Source organism: Vigna unguiculata, chromosome 9, assembly GCF_037176805.1.
Source record: "Vigna unguiculata cultivar grain cowpea cultivar isolate G323 ecotype 2 chromosome 9, ASM3717680v1, whole genome shotgun sequence".
Lineage (NCBI taxonomy): Eukaryota > Viridiplantae > Streptophyta > Magnoliopsida > Fabales > Fabaceae > Vigna > Vigna unguiculata.
Genome location: NC_140800.1, coordinates 43,711,274 through 43,724,169, shown reverse-complemented (window position 1 = coordinate 43,724,169; position 12,896 = coordinate 43,711,274).

Sequence of the window (12,896 nt, the reverse complement as noted above, 5' to 3'; positions counted from 1 at the left end):
TATTATTTTTGGCATTAAAATCCTTGTAAAATGTTTTTTTGCTAAATTTGCATTGTAATAATTCCTCCAAAATTAAATGTTGTGAAAATCCAAAATTAATTTGATGATCGAAGTCAACATTTTCTACAAGAAGTGTAAGTTACTTTATTGCCATACCAAACATTTTAGTCATATTTAGTTACACTAAAGTTTTGATCGTCTTTGAATAAAACACGTATCATCACCCATCCAATACAACAAAGCCACTTGAGTTGAGTTTGAGTCTAAGAGTTCGTCTCATGATTTTGGTCCTCCACTTGGCACATTTACCCGTTTATCACAATATATCATAATTTTAAGATATCGTGCGTGAAATTTAATTATGATTTTGTTTTTAAAAATAACTTAAAAGAGGATAAAAGTAAAAAAATATTTAAACTATACTTTATCTCGATTTTTAATTTATATGAGATTTATTAGAACTGTCAAAATGGGTTAGAATCTGCAAGTCAATCCGGCTCACCACGGGTTCAGGTCAGGTTGGATTGAAATTTTTTTTCAAATTTTAATACAAGTTGATTTTTGATCCAATTTATTTAGAACCCGGCTCACCCAGGTTGAACCCGTGGTGAGCCGAGTTGACTCACCAACCCGCAGATAAAAGGGTCACATAAGTGTTTTTTATTAAGTTGAACTTGAATAATTTGTATTCTGTTGATTTTTGTTTTTATTTAGATTGTATTAAAGCTTATTTAGATTTTAATTAGAATTATAATTTAGTTTTGACCGAAAAAAAATTATATTTTTTTTTAATTAAGTGAATTCATAAATCAATCCGTTTAACTTATCAACCTGTGGTGGGTCAAACTAAGTTCGAATTTTTATTGATCGTTAAAAAGTAAGTAAAATTGAGTTGACTTACTAAATTATCAATCTATATGAATCGTTGAATCAGATCAAATTACCGTAATGAGAATTTAAAATTTATTAGATCTAAGGAACATGTAGAAGGCTTGAATGTTTCCGCAGTGTTGGTCTCGAAAGATAAAGAGCTTCTTAACTGACTAACGGCTTGTTGACATCAGCGCCATTAAATTTGGTGAGCTTGGATTGCTGGGTGAACCAGAATTTTCTCACCGACGTACAGTTAAATATGTTGACTTATGCATCTTCTAAGCACTAAAACAGCCGCCACCTTAAAAGACTAAGATAAACACTGCAGATAATTTGCGGCAAGGAACAACAAAACCAGCCAAAACAGCTTTAACTAAACTATTAAAAGACACGAGGATAGAACATCATAATTCCATTTAATAATTGGAATACATAATGATTTTAGGGGCCTTAAATAATTTTAAACGGATAACTTATATATATTCTCATTTTTTCTTTCAAGCTACTTAATTAATTTTGTTCATGTCTGTCATTAAATCAGGAATAGGAAATTATAACACAAAACAGTTCTCATTCAATTTTCTAAAATCAACTAATCTTTCAATAAGGATTTTGTTAAAATGAACCATTGCAGCATTTATTAGCCGTCTTAATTAGTTAAAAATATAAATAATGTTTAGCTTTATTTATTTTTTAATTAAATAGTTTAGTTTTTATGTACAATTTACTATCCGTTGTAAAGACCTGTGTTACAAAAGACATATATAAAATAGTTAACATGTTTGATGAGGATTTTTTTTTTTTTTTTCTGGAAGGCGTAGGATTAACTCATATTATCATTAATTAAAAGTGAATATATTTAGATAATATTTTTGTAGTACAAATATATTATATATTTTTTAAGTACATAATTTGGAGTAATATGTAATAATTTCATAAGAAATGTTTCCACAACTTCTAAAGGTAATTAAGCAAGTAATTTTGGATAGTCTATGACTTGTCAAAATATTTTTTAATAATATAAACCCGAAACCGACCATAGACTTAAGGCTTTTTAATGCCGTGCAAAGAATTAATCATCAAAACTGTGACTAAAATTACGCTGGAAAACAAATCATAAAATCGAATATTGTGAAAAGGATAATAATTGGGTCGAGAAACTTCCTTAATAGTGATTGATCAGGTTTTAATCAACACTAATCAAAGATTAATAAAGTCAGTAAACATTTTGCATTAATAGTATAATAATAAAATATTAGTCTAGTTATGAGTTTGAACATGTTCAATTCCACTATTTGTTTTAAAAATTTGGTTTGCATGACAAGATGTTTACGGAGAAAATTTCATGTACTTGAAGAATATTATGCTATTTTAAATATAAACCATATTGAAAAGAAGTCTGCCTAATGTATTGGATCTGGTGTTCCTTCAATTGTAAATTGTAATTAGTTTTAAGAAAATAAACAATTTTTATTCCTTCGTAAACTTGACAATGTTGTTCATAGTCAATAATAAAAAAAAATCATTTTGATCTCCATATTTTATTTAATATCTGTATTTAGAAGCATTTATTAAGTCGTAAGTTTTTTATTAAGTGACTTAACATCAACTGCATACATTATATTGAATATTAAATGAAATTATTTTTTACAAAAATACAGGCATCAGTCTTATTTGACCACTAAGAACCTCATAATTTAAAAGATTTCAATAAGTAACATAGATCAAAACAAAAATAAAAATTCACAGATAATCAAAAAGAAAAGAAAAATCCGCAGAGGGCCAAAAATAAAATGTAACGATTTAATGGAAATTAAAAGGAAAAAAAAATATGTTAGTACTTAACTAGATGACAATATTGTCACTTAATAGATAATAGATAGTACACAATTCATTATTAAATGATGTGAACCAACAATGACTCTAAAAAAGAAATAAAATTTTACAGGATGCCCAAAATGAAAAATAAAAAATTGACCGTCAGAATAAAAAATTTACAAGTTTATTAGGACCAACAAAAAAAATTTAATCCTATTTAATTAATGATGTGTTACTTAATTAGCATATAACTGATTACCTAACAGAATCACTAGGAAGCAAAACAGAACCAACTTTTTACTAAAACCCAAAACGAAATTCATTTTATTGAGAATCGATCATAATAAGCAAACCTGCAAAATGAATGAGAAATCAGAAAATTATTTCAACCATTTTAAAATAATGTGATAAAAATCGAGACATGTATTTTACATATTAATACGTGACATTGGATTAAATATGGATTTTTCTCGGGTAAAAAAAAAAAAGAAAAGTAAATTGAGTCAAGATGATTACGCTAAGAAGAATATTACTCTTTCATGTAAAAGAAAAACAAAACATCAACACAACAAAGATTTTTAAAATCGCTACAGATGTTTTTAGTTCCTACATCAGTACGAGGATCAACTATCTATATAAATATTCTATGTCAACTACTTAGTCACAAACAACTCTATACAGTGCATAACGATTTTCTTGTATGAATACAAATAAAAGAATTCATCTCAAATATATATATATATATATATATATATATATATATATATATATATATATATATATATATATCAATAAGAAGATGATAGCAATTCATCGTTCATCAAACAGACAACAATGGTGGTTACTTTTCCTCCGACGGCATGCAATGATTAATGACCTCAAATTGATCCAACAAGATAAGGACGAGATGATCGATATTTAGAATTGAACGCTCCACTAACGACAATATGAAAATCCTGCAACTATACATATCCAAATATATGTATCGATCAAATGGGTAGGTACAAACCAGTTGGTAACAGTGAAAATATATAACTTGAACAAAATGTGTTCATTAACTGTTGAAGAAAAAATTATCATAAATCGGGTGAATTGGTAATGTGTAAGATGTTGTTGGGTCCTTATCATGGAGATAAAGATTCACTCGCAACAGCTGACATCCTTTTCTCGAACTCCATTCAGAAACGAGTGAATATATCATCAAGTTTGATTTTTGGATCTTTCTTTTTTCTTTAGAACCTGACAAAGTACTTTGGAGGAAAAAGAAAAAGAAACACAAACAACTTTTACGCTGGGTTTGTCGAGCCGCACAAAAGAACCGAGGGCTTATAGAAAAAATGATAAAACCCTAGTGAGGTGGTTTGTATTTTTCACTTGTAAGGATATTGACAGATTGAATTCAGTGTATGATGTAACAGTGAGAAGAAGGAACGGTGGAAAATTAGCTGAAGCAGAAAAAGGTGGGGTCCACCTAACTGTCGAAGATGGAGGAAGTTAAGTTAACTAGTCGGCAGTCCAAGTTGTCCACTAATTAATTAATGACATTATTATATTAAAATTGTGAAATTATTTTAACCTAGAAAATGATGACGCATTTGACATTATGATCCCGTGTCTTTGTCCTTTGCCTTAACACATCCAATCCAATAAAGGAAAACCCAACTTGGCTTCTTCCTAATTTGATATTCAGGATTTGCAGCAGCAGCAGCATTGAAGAAAGATGCATGAATTGGAAATAATGGTGAAGAAGTGTGCAAGTTGAAGCAGTTGCTTCACAAAATTAACATATATTAACCACAATGGAACAGTCCAACAGTCATAAATACATGAAAACGCATGTTTTGCGGCGACGAGACAATCGGCAAAATCCCATATTGCTATCAGGACAGAATTTGAACGTGGGTAGTCCCCACCCAAGTTCTTCATCAATTAATGTATTATCTAACACAGGGTGCATGTGAATACATAAACTTCCTTTGGTTTTACACTAATTTTAGAGTTAGTATACAATTAATCAAAGCCATCCACCTGTTCATTGTCTAATTCACTTGTTGATATTATTCACGTGCCTATTTATTTTACTACTTTCCTTTTAAATGTAAATTTCATAAGGTTATTTTTGAAAATATAAAAAAAAATATATATCAAATGGGGTATTCTTATAATTCACAAATTAATTAAGCCGGATTATTTCCCTGAACGTCACTAAAATCAACTAAAAAGTTAATTGTATCATTTTTTGTTTGTTGGGTATGGAAGCAATTATAAAAGAAGAGCGGGATTAGATAAAACTGATAAAGTCAGCATTCGATTGATGGAGATTAAACTACAAGAATAATATTGTTGTAATATTGAAGGATAAGAGAAAACCGATCAAATAATCTAGGCATGTAACTAATTTATCATATTTAAAAGTAAACTCATGTTACATTTTAATCAATCAAGGGAAGTGATAAGGTATTTTAGTGGTTAAATAAAAGAAACAAAGAAAAATATTATTGGTTCAATTTTCTTAATAATAATTTAGAGAAATAAAATTGGTTTGATGAGTCTATAAAGAATGAAGAGATATTTCAACTCTCTTTTAAAATTATGGAGTAATAATTATCAATAACATTTTTTTTTCTTCATCGACTTTTGTATTTGATGAGTTTTTTATATGAGAGAGTTTATTAAATAAAAATCATATGTATGTGATTTGAGTTCAATCTATATATATAAGAAATTGACAAAACTTTTAATATAAAATATCGAAACAAAAAAAATTAATTTTTTTTATTTGATGTTTAATTTTGTTGTCTCTATATTTAATGTGTAACTTAAACTCATACCTGAATGATTCTTAACCATTTTTTCTTATAGGTGGGTCTCTATAAAATCATATATTTCTCCTTACATATATTTTTACTTGTACTATTATTATTATTATGGTTGTGGTATTGTCTTTAGCATGATTTACCTTCTTTGACCTTACAAAATTTTTCTTTTAAATTAACTGAAATATGTAAAGGTACTTTAAAAAATATTTTTAAATCATAATAAAACTATATCTTGATTTGAAAAATATGAAATTGTATTTTCAAGAAGAGGAAGTTTCGAGATAACTAAATATAATAATAAATTTCTGTTCTTACTTATAAATAGTATTATATCCTGAAATAAGACAGAAAGATTGACCACCAAATTATGAGGGAACACCAAATCAAATTTGTGTTTGTTAACTATGATAACTTAAAAAAAGAAAATACCCTCACACGTCTAACAATTAGGAAATACTAAATATTTAAAAAAAAAACTCTGAAAAACGTCATATTAAGATTATACGTGGTCTAAAAAGCTCATACATAAATAGATAATATAATTATTGTTACATAAAAGTACATAAATTAGATTATTGAAAATATTAACATTATTTTTAACTATACTAAAAAAGAGGGCTAACAAATGAGTACTAACATTTCTATATTTTCAGTGGTTACCGAACAAAACTGTCATGAAAATCAAATCAAAAATATAACAGTGGTCAAAAGACTTCAGACTGACTTTTTTTATTAATATCTTAAAATTACTAAGACTAACAGCTTTTAAAAAAATAAATTTAAAATTTGAGATTGAATTATGCTTTCAATTTTTTAAATATTTTTTTCCCATAACCTTTAAAAATTATTAATTTAACCTTTAATTATCATTTTTATTATAATAAAAAATAGATACAAACTGTTAAGTGCATGTACTTTCAGTGGTTGTTTATAATGAGTTTAATGTTTCTTTTGGATTCATTCTCTTGAACGTAGTGGGCTAGTGAGATGCTGCCATCGGCCCGAAGGGCTGCGTTCACCTAACGCAGTATTTGTTTGGACATTAATTCATGAAATCTTAGTCACTTGTGGGCCAAATCTAAATAGTAATAATAATCCCAAAAGGTGACAATTCATAATTATATTTTTTTATAAAGATCACTCATTATTTTTAAATTTTATTTTATTAAATTTATTTTTATTTTTTTCATCATAATTTCTATTTTTACGTTTTAATATATATATATATATATATATATATATATATATATATATATATATATATATATTTTGCTTTTTATATTGAAGAAGTTATTTTCTGAGATGAGTTTTGGATGGAGTTGTTTGTAGACGCTCTCACTCGTTGGCCTGTTCAAAATGTTGGGCTAGCATTACCTTATGGCCAGTTATTTCCTGCACCTCCATAAAATTCTTCCTCCACCCCATAACTTTTTTTTTATATTTTTTTATATTTCTCATTTTCAAATGGTATAATTTAGAATTATTTTTTCTTAAAAAAAATTAATTACACAATTTGATTCTTTTTTTAAAAAAAAAACTTCCAAATTATACAATTTTAAAATATTTTATATTTTTAATTATACAATCCAAAAATTATTTCTAATTTTTAGATAATGATAAACAATCTAAAAGTAAAAAATAACTTACAAATTACCCAATTAAAAAGAATAAAGTTAGAAAAAAAATTATTGGGATGCAATTGCCCTCTTAACAAAGAAGGCCAGCATTCTATTTCATACGTTTTGCATCATCGGTTCTTTATTCTTATTATTTTTCTTTTCGATATTTTTTTTTTAGTTTTGAAGAATCCTTTAGAATTTAGTTAAAAATTAAAACAAAATTACTCACTAACTTATCCAAATATTTGTTTTCCTATCTTAATACATTTTTTTTTCAATATTTGTTTTATCGTAAACCTGTCAGAGAATTATGTATTGGTCGATCGGTATTTATTTATGTAAAACGTATTGTATATGTCGATCGGCAAATCATCACTCATTGAGATTATTTTAAAGAAGGTTTGCAAATTACGTACAACGTTAATTGCCACCGGTCACCTAAAAAAAATTTCATATATTACTTCACCTGATGCCTGAAGTTGGACTACCCTCATGATTTCATACTGGGGTCTACATTTGTGCAACATCGATCGACCAACGATCAAAATCCCCTTGCACTCCCAGCAGTTGGACTATCCCAAGATTCCACCCAAGTGTCCTCTTATGCATATTAGGTGTGACATCGTCCGACAAGTTTGACCGAACAACATCAAGACGAATTAATTAGTCTCGTTATTAGTGTTAACATGTTAGTAATCAAATTTAAAAAAGCATTTGGTTCGTGATTAAACTGATCCTAATCGCTGACCCATATAGAAAATTATAAATACAAATCAAAAATATTGTTATTAGGATTTTTCTCTTGCATTTATTATAACATTTATTGTTTTCACCCAATCGAACTATTGCTAACTTTCACATCGGAATACCTTTACACAGGTACACCTGATTGATAGACGGACAAGGTTTGACAAATTATTTTAGTAAACGTTCAATCGTACATCTAAAATGAGAATAAATCTATTAACTAACTAGTGAAGTTGGTGAAATATATAATATAAACTTCGTCCTAATCTATTTATTTTGAAGAAATATTTAATTTTAAGAAATATTTCTGAATTTTAAGGGATTCTGAATTTTGAAGAAATATTTAATTTTAATTAGTTCTAAGAACCTAATTTATCAAAATTTCAAAAAAAAAAACATATCTATGATATTTAAATATGCAACTAAATGAAAGAAAGAGTAGATAAGATAATTATCAAATAACACCTTTTGTGTGTACTCATTAGAGATTGTTGAATCAAGTAGCTGAGATACACAAGTAGCTTGTACTGTATATAGTGCTGTTTGGTGTTCAAAAATTACACTCCCATTATACATATTTATGCAGACAGAGAGTGCATCAGCTACTCATGCTCGTTAATTAACCCTTGTGCTGACGCATACGTGACATTGATTAACATGTCGTATTCTTTTGTTTGGTTAATTAATGTTTTTGGAATTGGAACCCATCCTTTCTGCAACCAACTTCAGCACAAACTTTTGGTCTGCAACAAAGGGAGACAAAGGAGATTATGAGCTCTTCAAATGTAACATTTTCTTCCTTTATCAGAGAACGTTCGATTATGAACCTCTGCCTTTACCAATTTGTTTATAAGTTATATATATATACCTATCAAAGATGATTTCTAACATTTTAATTCTGTTAGGAATAGCCCTTTTTCCATATGCTGCTCTGATGATTATTATCAGTTTCCCTTTTGCTTTATTCGAAAAAGAAGAGCCTTTTGTTTCATACTTTCATCGTTTTTCTTTGCATGTGACTTCGATTCATCTTTCTTTACACTTTTATTAGTCAGAATCTGGTCTTCAAATATTTGGGAGACCGCACCCTCCTATGATGTTTATTTCTTTTGGCAGTTATCTATAAGTTTGTAAAAAGAGTCTTTACATCTATATAATTACATATTGTATCTTCCAATAAATAAAGATGCAGAAGGAACACTAAAAGTGGGTAATACAATCAAATTAATATCTTGACTTCACACTCGCACAATCACATAGTTACCTTTCTAAATAACAATACCCTAAAGTACTATAGAAAAACTCAACACACCGTGATAGTAGAAACTGACCTCAATCCCAATTATTAGGAAGAACGAATGTAACTATACTCAAGGATTAAAATTCTATGTACATTTGATGTCTTTTAAGATAAATTTACGATGAATTTTTTATGTATATAAGGTGACAAGTTTACTTTCTTTCCTTTCTCTGTTCCATAAGTAATTGTTTTTTATCTTTCGAAATCAACTCGTTTAAAGAAAAATGATATTATAATGATGAGTTTACTTTTTAATAAAAAATCAAATCTCAACTTTTAAATCTAATTGAGAAATTCCAACACCTAACCATTTATGACAACTGCTTTTGGCTTAATGACTAGCCATTGGCATCTCGAAAGTTTGCAAAGGCACATTACCTTTATAAAATGCCTCATAAAAGTTCTTATCTTCACCTTCTTTATTTATTATTAATTTTCATTTTCTTAAAAATGATTGCAGCACTCTTTCCATTTATCTGTATTTGTTTTTTTCATTCTTTATCTGTTAGTTAGAGGGCTTGAAAACGCCTGATGAATATTTTTGGAAATTGAAACACATAGAAAGTTCATCTACAAAAAACTCTCATAATGAATGAATATGAGAGAGTTTCTTATTCATATAAGAATTACATGTATTTATAGAATTTATGGACTTTCGATATAAATTTAAAAATAATAAAAAATTATCCTATATTTATGATAAATTAACATAATAATAACAATAATATATCATTTAATCAAATTAACTATATATTCTGTTAATATATCGTATAAAAGGATATTTATGATATAATAAAATTATCCAAATTTGATCATAAGTTATGTTAATATATGATAATTATGCCAACAAATATTTCTATTAATATTATTTAACTATTTTGTTAATATATATTAGAGGTAGTAAAACAGACTGAAACAGACGGGTTAGTTTGTCAGTCTGTATTAAAAGGGACGAGTTAGATTGAAGATTTCGATCCGTCAGCCTGTCCTAACTCGGCCCATCCAGCCTGTCAATTTAACGAGCAAAAGTACGAGTCAGCCAACCGGGGCCAATCACCCATTTAAAAATAAGAAATAATTAAAAATAATAATATTTTATATTATATTTTTTAAAGGTGTAAATTTATAATTGTAAATTTAAATTATTAACACTTACAAATTAAGTTCCAATTATTAGTTATAATAGAATAATTTAACATGTAAATATAATAACTATTTTAATTTATCTAATTATAAACATTAACTAACCAATTAAAAGTTTATAAAATATTGTATATGATTAAATATGATTTTAATATTCATTTATATGTACGAAGAGACTTAATATTATTGGTCCATTACTATTTAACATATCAGTCAAATTTGACCCATATTTGATGGGTCACTTATGGATCTGGCAAAAACGGATCGAACTTACCAATTTATCAATCCTAATATATATAAGTCATATGAATTAATAATGAATTTTATTTTAATAATTTATGTGTATCCATATTTAGGAAATAAATAATGTAACATGGTTTTTTTTTCTATTTCATATTTATCCACTTTACACATATATTCTCATTGATTCTCATTGAATAAAAGTGAATATATATATATATATATATATATATATAAATGAAAAATATGCTACATTTTTTTTATATATAAAAACTAAAAAATATGTATCACATAAATTCTGGTATATTTTGCATCATGTAAATTTTCTTTTAAACAACAATCACATATGACTGTCAATAATATCATAAGAGAGAGAAATTACTTCTCTTAAACTTATTTATGCATTTCTGAAGTTCAAATTTTTATTTATGTAAAATTTATGTATTAGCATGTTTGGCATAATGATTATTAAACATTTTGGTTGAATAGTGATCTTTTTAAAGTATCATAATTTTTTTGGATTAACGAGTAATCTTTTAAAATTTTAGAAGAGATTAGCGGTGATGTTTGTATTTTTTATAAATATATACTTTTAAAATTGTACTGATAAATTAACTAATTTAATTATGATTTATAAAAAATAATATAAAATTTAATATTTTAATAAATATTGATGGTATCAGTAGAAATGAAATTTCAAAATTTATAATAATTCCTCATGTCATCTTATTTAAAAAAGTAATCATATTAGCATACAAATAACTCTTATAGTCCAAACCTTTAAGATAAATTAATGTATTAAGAAATGTAATAACACCATCAAGTTGTTAGTTATAATTTAAATAATACTGAAATGGGTTTTTACTCTCAATAAATTAAGAAATGTACGTTCATTCTTGTATTTACATTTTTTTAATAATGTTTAAAAATAAAAGTGGTTAATTTTAAGTTTCGTAAAATATATGAATTTTATTTTTATCTTATCTAAGATATAATTTTCATTTCTTTTAAATTCAAATAATTGATTTTATGCCCGACATCTATTCCAGAGTACACCAATAACATATATTTTATAAATTTTAATTCTTATAGAAAATGTATTATGTACCTAAGTGATAATGTTAAATTTTACCATTATCCAAGCTATATTTCATTTGCAAAATCATCTCTTCCAAAGCTTTTAACCTACTTAATCCTCAAATTTATCTCACTTTTTGTAAATAAATACATTTTGGTTACATTGATCTAAATATACCACTAATCCCCATTTTTGTGACCTTTTTGTAGTAGGGAAGCTTTGTTCCAAAAATCCAAACAAGTGAGTGATCATGAGTAGCAAGAAGAAGGCAAAAAGACACTAAATGTGGAAGAAACAGTAATCGCCTGGCGCCACAAAGACACTGCCAGGCGACACTTTCTTCCAGTGCCAGGCGCCAGGCGCCAGCCAGGCGAAAATGGCCTTTTCAGCAGCTCACCGCCTGGCGGCATCTGGAGACCGTCGGGCGGTACACACAAAATTTCAGCACTGTTTGGTGGCTTGCGCCTGGCGGTGAGAGGCTTTCGCCAGGCGGCAGTTTTCGCTGATGTGTCAAGTTTGCCCTTTTTCTTCTGTTTTCGCGAGGGGAAAAGGATCTTTGGCATTTTGGAGGCACGAAGAACACATTTGGAGAGCTTGGAGGAGTGCTAGGGCTTGTAGGAACAGCTCCATCTTCCTCTTTGTATCTCTTTCTCTTCCATCTCTTCCATTTTTAAGCTTGAGCTATCCATGGCAATGGAGAGCTAAACCCATTTTTTGTTGGGGTTAGATGTAGCCACGAAACTCTTGTGTAAATGCAAATGTTTTGATTATATATATGACTCTTTCATTAATTTCTAGTCTTCTTATTTCTTCACTTAAAGCTTGCATTGATTTAGCCATCTCTTGCATGATTTTTGGTTCATTGGGTGTGGAAATATCTTTTGAAACCTATATTTGAAATAAGAAAACTCAATGGAGCTTGTACCTAGGAATGGGGCTTAACCCATGGGTTGCATTAAAACCTTTGTGCATAAAGCAAATTTGCTTATTAAGAGTTCAAGGAATTGACTTTTAATAAGGAAATTTAGGCTCAATCTATTAAGGAATTAGGGTTTGAGTAATATTGTGGGTTGGCATTAGCATATTAATGAAGAGGATGTTAAATTGTAGTTGCATGAGAGCATAGTTGGTGAATTCTAACCCCGACAATATCAAGTCATATCATTTCTAATCTTTTCCATTCACTAAATGCCTTTAACTTCCAAAGTTCAATTTTAATTATTTATGCAAAGTTTAACTTCATACGTTGAAACTCAAAA